We start from the raw sequence: 15,565 nt of genomic DNA, 5'->3' as shown, positions 1-15,565 counted from the left end.
TAAGAAAATTACAGGGGACAGTAAATTAGTCAAGATAAGCAGTCCCCGTTAGTAACACTCATCCGCAAGTTCAGCTTTCCTTTCTAGTATTCTGGAGTTGAACTTGAGTACAAGTCCTTGTTGTCACAAGCCTCTCTTTTCCTGTCACTACTGTCAGAGCTTTGAGGACCAGTCTTCCTCAACATTTTTTGTTCACATCTGAAATAGAACCTACTGGAGAGTTTTCCAAATGGTAGCATTTGCTTAGTGAACATTGTAATTTAGGATCATTTGTTAGGAGGAATATTGATCAGTGTGGAGCTTGTCATCTAGAGCCTGACAAATCATATTTTGCAAAATGATTTCTTGTAGATATCTCTTGGGTTTCTTTCTGTTTTTAAAAAAGGAGACACAAAAGTCAAAACTTTGCTCATTCTGAATTCAGCTCCATGATCTGTAATTTTTGTAGACAGGCCAGATTTGATTTTGCCGTCTGCAAATCTGAAGTTTATAATGCATGTAATTTGATTTTCTTTCTCTAGAAGTATTTTATCTATCTGATATAAGTCTTTATCAGCTTAGGCGAAGTAGAATTTGCCATAAAAGTTAATATTGAATCCTTTGCTTTTAAAGATACTGTTAGAAATTTGCTAATTTTAAAAGACATTTGTTGGAGGGGTATTGAACGTATATTGCCTATAAATTCTAAGAATGTCCCATATTCTTGACTATACTTTTTATTATACTAATTTGTCCTGATTTCTCTGTGTGTTCATTTGCATGTAAGTGAATGTATGTAAGTGTAGAGATGAGGCAGAGGTCAAATTTGGGTGTCAATGCCTAGGAGTCATCTGCCCTCCCCCCCCCCTTTTAAATGTTATTTTTTCTTTTTTTGCTGGTATTGGCCAAGTATGTTAGGCCTGGATGTTCAGGAAACCCCAGTAACGTACCGGTTTCCACCTTTCCAGTTCTGGGGTTACAGATGTGTGCCACCATGCCCAGTCCTTTTTGTTTTATCTAGGTATTAGGGATGCAGATCAAGTTTTTATAGTTTTTTTGCTGACTGAATTGTCTTTTCAATCCTTCAATTCACCTTTTGTAAAAATACTCATCTGACATTTTATTAATATTAAGTGTGTTAAATTTTGAAAATTTATCATTCACTTTTAAATATTTAAATTCTTATTTAAACTATTATATATAAATTATATATATATGATATAAGCCATCATTTTAATAAAATGCTCACTTAAATAACTAAAACTCTAAAGAATTGCTTTGTAGGAATGATCTTTCAATGCATTGAGGGATTTCTGCTTTTCACACTTTAGTGTTTTAGATACCATTTTGACGTCCCTATAGAATGAACTCCGGGCTGTATTTTATGGAGGTAGGAATACTATAGCTCAAACATGAGTAACAACAGAAATGGTGAGAGCGTGCTTCTGCCCCAGGTTCTTTGGTCAATATAGTTTAGGTGAATGTTCATCAGACTGTCTAACAGAGTTGCAATTCAGGAAACACTCTCATTTTTTTTTTTCATTGTACCAAATTTGACACATTGTCTATTTTCAGAAAAATAGAACAATAGAAAAACCACTGTGTATCCCATAAGGTTCTTTAATTTATATAAAAAAAACAGATTTAAAAGCAGCAGATAAACCTACTGATAACATGCCTGTCCTACTGATCTTAAAGGTGTCATAGTCATTATGTATAAAGGAAGATTAAAATTTTATGGAAGAAATGAATTGTATAGGCATGGAATAAAAACCTTAAGCTTTGTTTGCTTGTTTGTTTTGTGGGTTTTTTTTTGTTGTTGTTGTTGTTGTTGTTGTTTTCGAGGCAGGATTTCTCTGTGTAGTCCTGGCTGTCCTGGAACTCACTCTGTAGATCAGGCTGGCCTCGAACTCGCACCTGCCTCTCCCTCCCGAGTACTGAGATTAAAGGTGTGTGCCACCACGCCCGGCTAACCTTAAGCTTTTTAAAAAATTTTAATGAAAATAGATTCTTCTCTCCTGCAATATACCCCAATCACAGTTTCCCCTCTCTCTACTCCTTCCAACTTCCCACCACCTCCCCAATTCTTCAGATCCCCTCTTCCCCCATCTCCTACTTAGCAAAGAGCAGGCTTCAAGAGATGACCACCAAATAAAACAAAACAAGATACCATAAGTAAAACAAAAAGTCTTCACATCTAGGCTAGACAAGGCAAACCGTTAACAGAAAGAGTCCCAAAAGCAGGCAAAAGAGTCAAAGTCACACCCATTCCCACTACGAGGAGTCCCACAAAAACACCAAACTAACAGCCATACCATACACAGAGGACCTGGAGCAGACCCATGCAGGCCCTGTGCTTGCCACTTAGTTGAGCTCTGCTTAGCTGATTCCGTGGGCCATGTTCTGCTGATGTCCTCTGATTCCTGTCATCTTTCCTTTCTGCTATGAGTTTCTGTAATATCTGAGGGGAAAGATGTGACAGTGACCTCTAAGTTCTGTCTCTGCACAGTGTCTGGCTATGGGTCTCTGCATCCACTCCTATCAACTGCAGAAGGAATCCTCTCTGATGATGGTGAGACAAGACAATGATCTATGAGTATAGCAGAATATAGTTATGAATATATATATGTGTGTGTGTACATGTGAATGCCAGTTATGGTTTAGAAATGTAAACTTTGAGTAATTGTTTAATATTAATAATATTAAAACCTATGAACCCTATTGCTCTCTAATTCATGGCCTCTTTTTCTTTAGTTGTTGTTACACCCACACGCCTAAATATACAAATAAAACCTGCAGAATCTGTATAATATTACCTGTTTCTATATACCTGTTTCTCAGAGCTGAGTACCTTGTATTGGACAACCAATTGAGGACTTTAACCTAAGGAAGACCATTTCTTCTGCTCTCAACATTCCCTGGTTGATTATAATCCTTTGTGTGGACTTGAGGCCTCTTGAGCATTTGTCCTTTCATGTTAGCATGTCCTTTGCTGCTGCCATTGTTTAGAATTTGTTTAGGCAGTCACGCTGATCAGATGTCATGAGTGTAGCTTCTCAAACACTTCTAATAGTCGTAATCTCATAACAAACACCTTGGTTCTCTGCCTCCTACCATATGTCTACTATGCTTCTGCAATAATCCTGAAGTCTTAGGTAGTTTGTGTTGTAACTATGTCAGTTGGGACTAGTCACTACACAATCTCTCTCTCTCTCTCTCTCTCTTTCTCTCTCTCTCTCTCTCTCTCTCTCTCTCTCTCTCTCAAAAGATTTATTTTATTTATATGAATACACTGTCGCTATCTTTAGACCACTATGTGGTTGTTGGGAATTGAACTCAGGACCTCTGGAACAGTAGTCAGTGCTCCTTAATCTTGGAGCCATTTCTCCAGCCCCACTACACCATCTCTCATTCTCTGCATTTTGATTGGTTGTAGCTTTGGTCTCTGTTGCAAAGAGACCACATGAAAAAGTCAGCAGACTTGTTTAAGGCCTTTTGCATCCCCCTGTGACATTAAGCATATTTAGCTTTGTTAAAGGACACAATAACCTGGTGAGGGGTGAGGATTATGCATATCTGTGAGTATACGGACAAATGGTTAGAGTGCAGTTAGGGATTATGCTGGTTTAGTAAAGTGGCAGTTGTAGGTTCTCCTCAAAGATCTGTGACTTCACTAGCCCCAGTTCATTGGCTAGTTTCCAGTACCTGGCATGGTCTCCTGTTTCCCTTCTGTTAAGTTCAAATAGAGAGTTGTTGGTTACCACCAAAGTATATATACCGCTGTTGTACCTTTAGGGTTATTGTGTCCTTTAACAAAGCTAAATATGCTTAATGTCACAGGGGGATGCAAAAGGCCTTAAACAAGTCTGCTGACTTTTTCATGTGGTCCTGTGATAGTGCTGTTTTAGTTACTTTTCTATTGTCGTGATAAAGCACAGTAACCAAGGCAACTTATAAAGTGCTTAATTGAGGGCTTATAGTTTCAGAGGCTCAGCATCCATGATAGCAGAGTAAACACGCGGCAGCAGGAACAACTGAGAGTTTGCATCTCAATCCACAAGTAGCAGGGAAAGAGAGACACTGGGAATAGCACAAGAATCTTGAAATTGCAAAGCCTGCCCATAGTGACATACATCGTTTAACAAAGCTCCATTTCCTAACCTTTCCCAGACAGTTCTACTAACTGGAGACCGTATATTCAAATATATGAGCCTGTTGGGTTCGTTCTCATTTAAACCGCCACAGGTACTATGTAGAATCTGTAGAAAACCGTCCTCTCCTCTTAAGAAGTTTCACCCTTCCCTTGTCTCCAGAGGTTCCACAATGTCCACCTCAGGGAACGTAGGGCTCTGATTTGTTTCCTTATCTTGAGACATGGCATTTACGGTCGGCTATGACCATGGGCCTATACCAGGGCTAGGGCAGTAATGGAAGAATCCTGTGTTTTTTAAAGCTTAGAGCCTCAATTTATGTTACTTTCTACAATGTTGACATTCTTAAAAAGTCAGAGGTAGAGGGTGACAGAAAGATTGTAAAAGCCAAAGGTCAGAACTTAGACAAAATAGTGGCTTTTGTTCAAGGGAGGGCTACTGCACCAGTGAACTCATGACAGCTGTGATTGCCTGCATAAGACCTATATAGTATCAATCCTCTCAAAATTCTACCATGGAGGTAGGACTCACAACCCCCGCCCCCAAACCCTCTCTGAGGAACTATTGACAATTAATGGATTCTGGGGAAAAGAAGGGTCAATTTTCTTTAAGGCTATGGCCTCTGGTAGGTTGAGCACATGCCAGTGGATTGCCCAACATACACGATTATATAGGGAGAAAGACCAAAGGAACCCTATGAGAGTTTTGGTGGTTTTTTGTTTTTTGTTTTTTGTTTTTTTAAAGAACACATGATTTGGGGAGGAAGCAGGGAAGGGTGAATCTATGAGAAATTAGGGGGAGGAATGGGTGATGAATTATGATCAAAATAGTCACATAAAATTAAAAAAATACACATATATGTAGAATTGATAGTTAAGAATTAAGTAGAAAAAATTTATGGCTATTATTTTCTGTAAATAAACATCATTGTGTCTGTTTTTATCCCATTTAATATGGAGCCACTGCAATTAGCTAAGTTCAGAACCGATACAATCATTTGGTAAAAACCCTAGACCCCCTCATTGAATATACTTTACTATATTGACACATGCGTGAGGTACTTTGTGTAAATTAGTTTTAGTTTTATAATTGGTTGACTGGAATTGATTTAAATCTCCAGTTTTCTGTTTTGATTTTTTTTCTTTATTTGGTTTTGGTTTTGTTTTGTTTTGAAAATTAGGATCAATTCTCAACCACCATTGTATCCAGCCTGGTGGGTAAGGGTGGGAAGAAAATTCTTGAACGCCTCCATATTTTATCCTCTTGTCTGTTCATGGCCATTGCCATGTGATTCAGCAGTTATTCTGACAGAAGAAATGACATAAAAAGAGCTCGTGTCTCTAGCTGCATATGTAGCAGAAGATGGCCTAGTCAGCCATCATTGGGAAGAGAGGCCCCTTGGTCTTGCAAACTTTATATGCCCCAGTACAGGGGAACGCCAGGGCCAAAAGTGGGTAGGGGAGCAGGGCGGGGGGGGGGAGGGCATAGGGGACTTTTGGGATAACATTTGAAATGTAAATGAAGAAAATATCTAATAAAAAATTGAGAAAAAATTGTCATACTGCCTGAGTGTGATATTGCCTTCCACAATGTAGTAGACATAGAGATCTTTTTGTTTTGAACTTCAGCCTCAAGCCTTAAGATTTCTTCTTGTCTTCTTGTGACTGTTCTACAGTACATGGCTGAAGCTACTTGGTGAATGCTAGCCAACCTGATAGAAGTTGGCTGGTGGGAGGAGGAAAGAGACATATATAGCATTGACATTTGTCCTTGCTTATGGTAGATCATATAGCTACCAGCCCCTCCCTAGATACACAAGTAATTTTGGCTAAAGCTAGCCATGCTTCCCAGATGACTCTGAGAGATCTTTAGCTGCAAGTATAGTGTCTGTTCTGTGCTACTGAGGTCTCAGGATGGCTTATTGTGTAGCATTATAAGGGCCATAGTTATGTGGGCCATAGACCATAGACCATGATTAGTAATAATACAGGATATTTTTTCCTTGATCAAGTTGCTGACAATGGTAAAAATACTTGAAACTTGAAACCTGGCAAGGTACATGATAGGGAGATTTTCATTTTTTTTTCTTTTTCTTTTTACTAGATATTTTCTTTATTTACATTTCAAATGTTATCCCCTTTCCTAGTTTTCCCTATGAAAATCCCCTATCCCCTCCCCATTCCCCCTGCTCCCCAACCTACCCACTTCTACTCCTAGTCCTGGCATTCCCCTATACTGGGGCATAGAACCTTCACAGCCTCTCCTCCCATTGATGACCAACTAGACCATCCTCTGCTACATATATAGCTAGAGCCACAAGTCCCACCATGTGTTTTCTTTGTCTTGTGGTATAGTTCCAAGGAGCTCTGGGGGTACTGGTTAGTTCATATTGATGTTCTTCGTATGGGGCTTCAGTCCCCTTCAGCTCCCTGGATATTTCTCTGGCTCCTTCATTGGAGACCTTATGCTCCATCCAATGGATGACTGTGAGCATCCACTTCTGTATTTGCCAGGCACTGGCAGAACCTCTCAGGAGACAGCTTTATCAGGCTCCTGTCAGCAGGCTCTTGTTGACATCTGCCTAGTGACTGGGCTTGGTGGTTGTTTTGGGGGTGGATTCCCAAGTGGGGCAGTCTCCATATGGTCATTCCTTCAGGCTCTGCTCTGAACTTTGTCTCTGTAACTCCTTCCATGGGTATTTTGTCCCCAATTCTAAGAAGAAATGAAGTATCCACAATTTGGTCTTCCTTCTTCTTGAGTTTCATGTGTTTTACAAATTGTATCTTGGGTATTCCGAGGTTCTGGGCTAATATCCACTTATCAGTGAGTGCATATCATGTGTGTTCTTTTGTGATTGGGTTACCTCACTCAGGATGATATCCTCCAGACCCATCCATTTGCCTAAGAATTTCATAAATTCATTGTTTTTGTTTTTGTTTTTGTTTTCCAGACAGGGTTTCTCTGTGTAGCCCTGGCTTTCCTGGCTGTCCTAGAACTCACTCTGTAGACCAGGCTGGCCTTGAACTCAGAAATCCGCCTGCCTCTGCCTCCCAAGTGCTGGGATTAAAGACGTGTACCACCACTGCCTGGCAAATTCATTGTTTTTAATAGCTGAGTAGTACTCCATTGTGTAAATGTACCACAATTCCTGTATCCATTCTTCTGTTGAGGGACATCCAATAGATTGGGAAAGGATTTTTATCAATCCTAAATCTTATAGGGGACTAATATCCAATATATACAAAGAACTGAAGAAGCTGGACTCCAGAAAATTAAATATCCCTACTAAAAAATGGAGTACAGAACTAAACAAAGAATTCTCAATGGAGTAATACCGAATGGCTGAGACTCACCTGAAAAATGTTCAACATCCTTAATCATCAGGGAAATGCAAATCAAAACAACCCTGATTTCCACCTCACATCAGTCAGAATGGCTAAGATAAAAAACTCAGGTAACAGCAGATGCTGGCAAAGATGTGGAGAAAGAGGAACACTCCTCCATTGCTGGTGGGATTGCAAGCTGGTACAACCACTCTGGAAGTCAGTTTAGTGGTTCCTCAGAAAATTGGACATAGTACTACCAGAAGATCCAGCAATACCTCTCCTGGGCATATACCCAGAAGATGCTCCAACTTGTATTAAGGATACATGCTCCACTATGTTCATAGCAGAGTTACTTTTTCTTTTCTTTTCTTTTCTTTTCTTTTCTTTTCTTTTCTTTTCTTTTCTTTTCTTTTCTTTTCTTTTCTTTCCTTTTCTTTTCTTTTCTCTTCTCTTCTCTTCTCTTCTCTTCTCTTCTCTTCTCTTCTCTTCTCTTCTCTTCTCTTCTCTTCTCTTCTCTTCTCTTCTCTTCTCTTCTCCTCTCCTCTCCTCTCCTCTCCTCTCCTCTCCTCTCCTCTCCTCTCCTCTCCTCTCCTCTCCTCTCCTCTCCTCTCCTCTCCTCTTCTCTTCTCTTCTCTTTTCTTTTCTTTCCCCCTTTCCCTTTCCCCCTCTCCCCATTTCCTCCTTTCCACCTTTCCCCTTTTCCCTTTTCCCCTTTCCCTCTTCCCTTTCCCTTTCCCTCTTCCTTTTCCCTTGCCCTCTTCCCTTTCTCTCTTCCCTTTCCCTTCTTTCCCTTTTCCCCTTTTCCCTTTTCCCTTTCCCCTTTCCCCTTTTCCCTTTTCCTTTCCCTTTCCCCTTCCCCTTCCCTTCCCCTTTCCCTTCCCCTTCCCTTTCCCTTCCCCTTTCCCTTTCCCTTCCTCTTTCTTTCTTTCTTTCTTTCTTTCTTTCTTTCTTTCTTTCTTTCTTTCTTTCCTTCTTTCCTTTTTTTTGATTAATCTTTTCCTTTTGAAGAGGTGGAATGGTACAGTTGAATATTCACTGATGTTTGGGTCCACAAGCTGTGTTTACTTTTCCATAAAATTCATTTTTCTTCTTCACTTATCCAAAGTCCTTTTCTTTGTTTAAATATCCCTACTTGGAACTATTCCACTTAGAACTATTTTGTTTAAAATTATTTAAAAACCAAGTGGCCTAAAACCATCACTGTATTTTTTTTTTTTAGAAGAGAGTCCACAACATTTTTAATGTGATTTAAAATCAAATGGGGAGTGAGCATTACAAGGATCATAAACCATCACAACGGAATTTCTGCATGAAGACAATAGAAAAAGCATGGCTTCCAGTAATAGATCTCCTGAGCCCCATTTTCTCTGGGGGTAAAATGGAGACCAGCACACCAGTCCTGACTCGCAGGGTGCTGTGGCGACTTGCTGAGAGAACAAGGATCACGTAGTGATGATCTGAGACAGTGCTTGCCGATGAAGCCCTTAGCAGACAGCAGTCAGGGCCGTCATTATACAGAAAGATATAATTTAGTCTGAGCAGCTGGCCTCAGACTGTAGGATGGCTACTGGGAACTGCATAGAAACTGCTACTGTGCTTGAAAGAGAGAAGAGGCCCAGGTTTGGCCTAGAACCAGGGCTGCTCTTTACCTGTCTCTATTTTGACTCATTTCGTCGTAGTTAGGGATGGATGCCCTCTGCCATTCGTCTCTGAAATGATCTGTATGTTCCAGTGTGGACCGTGTACTTCCTGTGCCGGTCACTCCTGTTCTATGTGACCTTGAGCCACACAGATAAAGAATATAGACTTCAACTTCTTCTGCAGTAACCTGGGATATAATAAATCAGACATGATCACTAATGAGGTTATTGAGTTTCTAAGTGTCAGAAGAGTCCCTGTCCCCTGGAAGGTGTTGTCTGTGGTAGTTTCCTGCTCATGATGCCCCGGACTTGAAATGGGTTTCTCTGTTTATCTGAATCATTATCCAATCTCCCTGGCTCTTTTCATCTTAAAAAAAAAAAGTTACCTAAATAAAAAGTCTTGCTAATCTGTGTAATCTTATTCTATAATTATTTTTAATAATTGTCTGCCTCATACTTTTCTGAAAGCGGGGAGATGTGCTAGCTAGGGTTTGACCAACAACAACACGCATACCAAAACAAGTGAGTCTTGGTGTCATTTTCAAAAAGTAAGATCTCTTGTGGGCACTTCACTTCTCATAGTCCACTGAGTCTACAGCAAGTGTGCTTATTGTTACTGTTCCTGACTCCAGAGACTTCAAGTGAGGAGGCATAGCCCTCAACCAGCGAGATTACACATGACCACATAGTGCCTGAGAACACACCCATGCACACATGACACATGTATACACACACACATACACAGAGAGAGAGAAAGACTTCACACATGAAACTTACTTGTTAGAAATAGCTTTTAATCTCAAGCTACTAGAGAAAAATTAATTTGTAAACTAAGGGGGTTGGATAAGAAAGACAAACTTGTTAAATACAAAATGTTTTCATTGCTGTGGACAGGGTAGGATAAACTTGTAGCTGTGTGGCTATAGACTGTCCCAAAGTGCAAAGTCTATTTAAAACTGAAGACTATTTTTCAAAGCAAACATATTTTTAATATTTTTCACATATTTTTAACTTGTTAAAGGAGGTAATTAACAAAGAGATGGGAAAGAGAGAGACAGGAAAAACCAAGTGTGTGTGTGCTGTATGTTATGTGTGTTGGGGGAGGGAGTAGAATATAAATGAATCTTGAAGGTCCAGTTTGAATTCTTAGTACTGCTAAGACCAAGAAGCAATGTACAAAGCAAGGCCATCCATAGACTAAGGCCAATTTCCTCTTCATAAAGCTGTTTTTCAGTTTTATTTCTGCCATTTGTAACAAAATAAAGAACTAACACATTTTAAGCTAAAATAACTGAAAACTGTACATTTTAAAGTATGAGGCACTGTATTTTTTAAATGGGTTTTGAGTGAGGTATTTGGGAAAGGTATAGATGGTCCATATTTACTTAGATGTTTTCTTGTTGTAAGAGGAGTTATTAGCTAGACATCAGAATGCTTTCTAGAACTGGACTTCTAGGATGGCCCATGCAGTAAGTCACTGTTCTTGCTGTTGGCTCAGAAGTCAGCTGGGTTGTTCTGCAGAATGTCTAACATTGTATTCATTCAGGCCATCATCTTAATTGGCTTCCTTCACAGCAAATGTTCCAATGGGATCAGACTTGATCTCCCTTTGGGGGAACCTCTACACACTCAGGCCAGTTTAAAATAACCATTCTATTCTGTTTTCCAGCTGAAACATTTTTATATTCTTCTGCTTGTAAAGTATGTTGTCCTTATCTCCAAACCCTTCAAATGTCTTGTCTCACAGGATGTATCTGAGGCTGCAGGCCTAAGGTCTCACTATTTAAGTCAAGGATAAGTTGTGACAATAGTTGTATATCTTTTATTTAAAACAAAAACAACAACAACAAAACAAGAACAAACAAGCAAACAAACCCCTAGTGATAAAGAAGGAAGTTATGTGCCATGATACATCAATATTCAATGTTCATACATAAGTAGGATATCTGCAGTAACTATGCTAATTTGAAAAGGTAGGTGAGAGACCCCCAGAATCAATGGCTCTTGTGCCTCAGGCCTGGATACATACAACTTCACTGGGACTTGGTTCTCTTTAAAGAAAAGGTTATAGCATAAAAAATTACTTGAAATTTTATTTCCTAATGAAAAACATGTATTATATTTTAAAGGAGTATTTTAATCTTACTTTGTTATAGCATTAGGCCAAATATTTAAGAAATGGCTAAAAGAGATTTAAATTTATTTGTTTTGGCTTACTGAGGAAATAGGATTATCAATTTCTTGCTGTCTTCTTTAATATAAAAATCATCATTAATAGCTATATAATTCTCATTTCTACTTATATAGGGATGAATCCTAGAAGCTCAGGCTTACAAAGATATATGTGGTAAACTGAAAGTTAATTGTTGTTACTTTCTATTATAAGAGGGAAATTTGTCCCAGAAAATGTTATTTCCAGAATTCTTTCTTTTAAATTCGTAAGTTAATTTCCTCTATCTTCAAATAAATGAAGGTATTTTTTCTAGACATTTCTTTATTGGCACTACCTGTGTTTAGAAGGAAAGCATAATTCTTTTTTTTTTCCCCAGCTCACAAGAAGTCACTTTTGGAAAACTCCTGTCATATATCTCTAAGTGCCGCCAGCCAAGCTGTTTCCTTTTTTTCTGTTTAGTCTACTTAAGAGCACCAATAGAAAGTTCTCATCAATTTCTAACACTAACCAGTATGGTGAGTTGGCCAATGGTATACACGGTTGTCCAGCATCAAGATCTATAAAGATGTTGATACTGAGGCATCTGCAATTGAAAAATACATCTCATTAATAAGAACAGTCAACTGAGCCCAGACTGAAATAGACTCCAACCCTACAGACTGTTCTGTGAACACGATTCATCTCTCTCATAAAAATCTGTGATGTATCCGCCTAGATTTCAACCAGCCATTCAAGACTGATCCTCCTGTAAATCAGGAACATTGATGCAGAAAATACTTTTGTACTTGCCTCCTTTTCTAAACAAAACCATTGGAAGAGATGGTGATTCAAAACTTCATTGAGGCCAGAAGAAGGACACTCAAGTACCTGGCCCCGGTGCCACTGTGATGCCACTGTGATGGACGAATATGTAACGGAGAGATGGGAAGGATGGAGTACACTGTGGAGAGATGGACGAGAATGCAAACCCTAGGGGTTCCTACACTGCTTAGAAAGGTGGAACTAGAGACCCCAGAGTAGTGAGGAGCAGGCAGATATGAGGAGGCCATGGTGAATTCCTGGCCTGGACTGCTGCCAACGGCTATGTTTGGGTCCAAGGTTCCACTGCAGCTGGGGTCTGTGTCAATTTCTGTGGTCCAAGTTACCAAAAGAAGTCATATAGATGTCCCTGGTCTGGGCTGCTGCCTGAGGCACTGTGCAGAGCTGGCCCTGCCCCTTGATGGCCACTACACTCAAAAGATCTGGCTCTGGGAACATGAGACAGCTGGCCCCATCTTTCATCTGCTAAGGAGTGGCATGAGTGAGGGAAAGATCTCCTCCCTGCTTGCCCCTCACTTCTTGCTGCCTGCACTGTTCCTCACTGGCTGCAGCACTCAGGAAAGAAGGTCTGCACCTCACCCAGGCAGCACAGAAGAGCTGGCTCTGGTGTTGAAGGAGCAGACAAGTCAAGGACCTAAGTGCAGGAGAGCTGACCCAGCCTCTTGCAAGCTACAACACTGGGTAAGCCAGCCAGGGCAGTATGGGAGAGCTTGCCCTGGTGATGATGCAGGTGCAGAAGAGCAGGCGCACTGACCAACTCAGCTACCTTCCAGGGCCAGATCCAGGGCTTTAATTTGGCCCACTCCAACATCTACTCCATCTATGATCTGCTGGAGCAGGAGAAAGGATTGGACCTGCAGGTCCAAAGCTGCAGGATCACTATGACAAAGGACAATAACAGGATATCTCAGAGGAGTCCCAGTGAGGTCCCAGTATAAAGAGTGTAGCAGAAGCTAGATGCCTTGAACCAGACCAATCACTCATTGCAATGAACATTTGCAAGTAAAGGCATATGGATAAAAGGGTGCACTGTGACACACTATAGTTGCCAAGGCAAGGTTTTAATTTTTTCTTTTTTTTTTTTTCCTTTTTCTGTCTCATTTTCTATGGCTGAGGGAAGGTTGCAAGGGAAGAGGGTGGGTTAGAAAAGTTAAAAAAAAAGAAAAACCTTAGAAGGGGGATGTTCATTTAGATGGAAGAACTCATTAAGAAGGCAGAAGACAATGGTTTTATGAGTGCTGGTTTCTGTGATTTTGAAAGGAAATTAAGCAATCCCATGGCTCATGCAAATTTCTTCATTGAAGAGGAAAAAAATCCCCACAAATATTGTTAAGTATAACAGGTACAGAATCCTTGAAGAAGGCTAATACTTTCTGTGCAAATCTTTTGACTACTTTATGAATTTCACTCACAGTTTCCAAAATGGGTTGGAAATGACACATTCCATGGAGATGTTATCTAGAAAATAAATTCAGATAATAATGCCATTGAGAGATAATGATAGTTCCATCCAACTAATTTTGAAGGAGCATGATAAGATGTATTAAATCCCGAAGTGTATTGGAAGGAGCACGAGTAATTTTAGACAGGATAAATTGAAAAAAATAGTGTTTAAATGGTTTGAATTGGTGCATTTTTAGGTCACCTGGAACTATGAGCTAAAATTATGTTGCTCTAAAATGTGTTTGTTGAAATCCCAATCAATAAAGAGATAATTAAGTAAAAATGAAGTAAGTCTCCCTAATCCAATATGACTGGCACTAACATGGAAGCAGTTAGTAGTACAAAGATATGTGGAGAGGGAAGAGCAGAAAATGCCATCACGAAGCCAAAGAGAAAGACATTTACAAGAATCATCCCTACCATCTCCTTAATCCTGGTTACTAGTCTTCAGGATTGTGAGAGAAGTTGCTGATGTTTAAGTCCTCCAGGCTATGGTACCTTATTACAGCACCCATAGCAAACACATGTACTTGGCTATTCTGTGTTCTTACTGGGGGTCTGCATAACCATCTCATAAACTTTCTAGAAGCTTTCTCAAAGAAAATATTTTGGTCTTGAAAAAAATTTTAAAACTTCCTAGAACAAGTTTCTTTCTTGTGGGAGGTCCTATTCACATGGTGTTTATAAGGCCATCACTGAACATGGTTCTCTGGATCTGAAGATTTCACCTGGCACATTATGGGTTGCCTGTCATATCTTAGTTGAGAAAAAAACATCAGCAATAGGACAAGTTGGCAGCCTTCAAAATGGGAAAAAGTTTCATGCACTCCATATCTAACAGAAGGCTGATATCCAGTATATATAGAGAACTCAAGAAAATATACATTGAATATCAAATAATCCAATTAAAAATTGGGTACAGATTTAAACAAAGGATATTCAATAGTAAGGAGAACATTCCTCCATTGCTGGTGAGAGTGCAAACTTGTGCAGTCACTATGGAAACCAATATGGTCAGTCCTCAGAAAATTGGGAACTGATCTACCTCAAGGCCCAGGATATACCCGAAAGATGTTCCACTATACCACAAGAACACTTGCTCAACTATGTTTATAGCAGCATTATTCATAATAGCCAGAAACTGGAAGCAATCTAGATGTCCCTCAGCCAATAATGGAAAAAGAAAATGAGGTACATTTACAAAATGGAGTATTACTCAGCTGTTAAAAAAAATGACATCATGAAATTTGCAGGCAAATGGAACTAGAAAAAAAATCATCCCGAGTGAGGTAACCCATATGTAGAAAGCAAACATGGTGGGTAATCACTTACAAGTGAGTATTAGCTGTAAAATAAAAGATAACCATGCTATAATCCACAGGCCCAGAGAGGTTAAGTAACAAGGAGAGTTCGGGGGCTGGGCAGTATACATAGATCTCCTTGGGAAAGAGTAATAGATTTTGGGGGTAGTCTAGGACAGGTAGGGATGGGAACAGATGGGCTCAGGTGGGGAAAGGGGTTAAAAAAATAAATAAAAAGAGCATGAAAGCTAGTGAGAGCAAATCCATTTTCTGTACACCATGTCATTTCATGAAGGAAGTTTCTTTTCAGTTTCTAGAGAGAGGAAAGCCATAATGAGATGTGATGTGTGCTAGGAAACCTCTGGCAAAGCCAAGGGAACACTTTCTACACTCAACACTTGATATATGGAAATTGTAACTCAGGGCCTATTGCTTATTCATTTTGTTTTCTTAGGATCTAGCTTGGTTTGAATAGACACTTTTCAGATACTTAACTTAGAACAAAAACTAAGGCTAAAATTTATATTTTTTTAAAAAAAGAAAGCACAAAAGAGATGTTTTATTTTGTTATTGGCTGTTTTCAACTGAAAGTAACTCTAATAAAAACTCAGGGAAAACAATCATAGTTCTAATGGCAGGGTATGTCTTCACTGATTCCTTTAAGTGGAGGAGTGTTCTAGGCCTGCCTGCATAACAAACATTTTAATTTTCAGTGCCCTTAAATTACTTGTTA

At 39.5% G+C, this 15,565-nt stretch overlaps 1 long non-coding RNA gene across 1 annotated transcript in view; it reads left to right on the top strand.

The window, feature by feature from the left end:
• The window catches only part of LOC147005144 (uncharacterized), a 53,501-nt gene extending 52,132 nt beyond the window's left edge, over positions 1 to 1,369 (top strand). Inside the window, exon 4 of the long non-coding RNA XR_015046832.1 lies at positions 1,311 to 1,369. This is a non-coding gene — a long non-coding RNA (uncharacterized LOC147005144). The remainder of the gene's footprint in view (positions 1 to 1,310) is intronic.
• Positions 1,370 to 15,565: the final 14,196 nt, after the last annotated feature.

The sequence above is a fragment of the Mus caroli genome, unplaced genomic scaffold (assembly GCF_978045245.1).
Source record: "Mus caroli unplaced genomic scaffold, Mus_caroli_1 scaffold_4, whole genome shotgun sequence".
Taxonomy (NCBI): domain Eukaryota; kingdom Metazoa; phylum Chordata; class Mammalia; order Rodentia; family Muridae; genus Mus; species Mus caroli.
The sequence above is the reverse complement of the archived record's forward strand: the minus strand, read 5'-3'. Positions and strand labels throughout refer to the sequence as shown.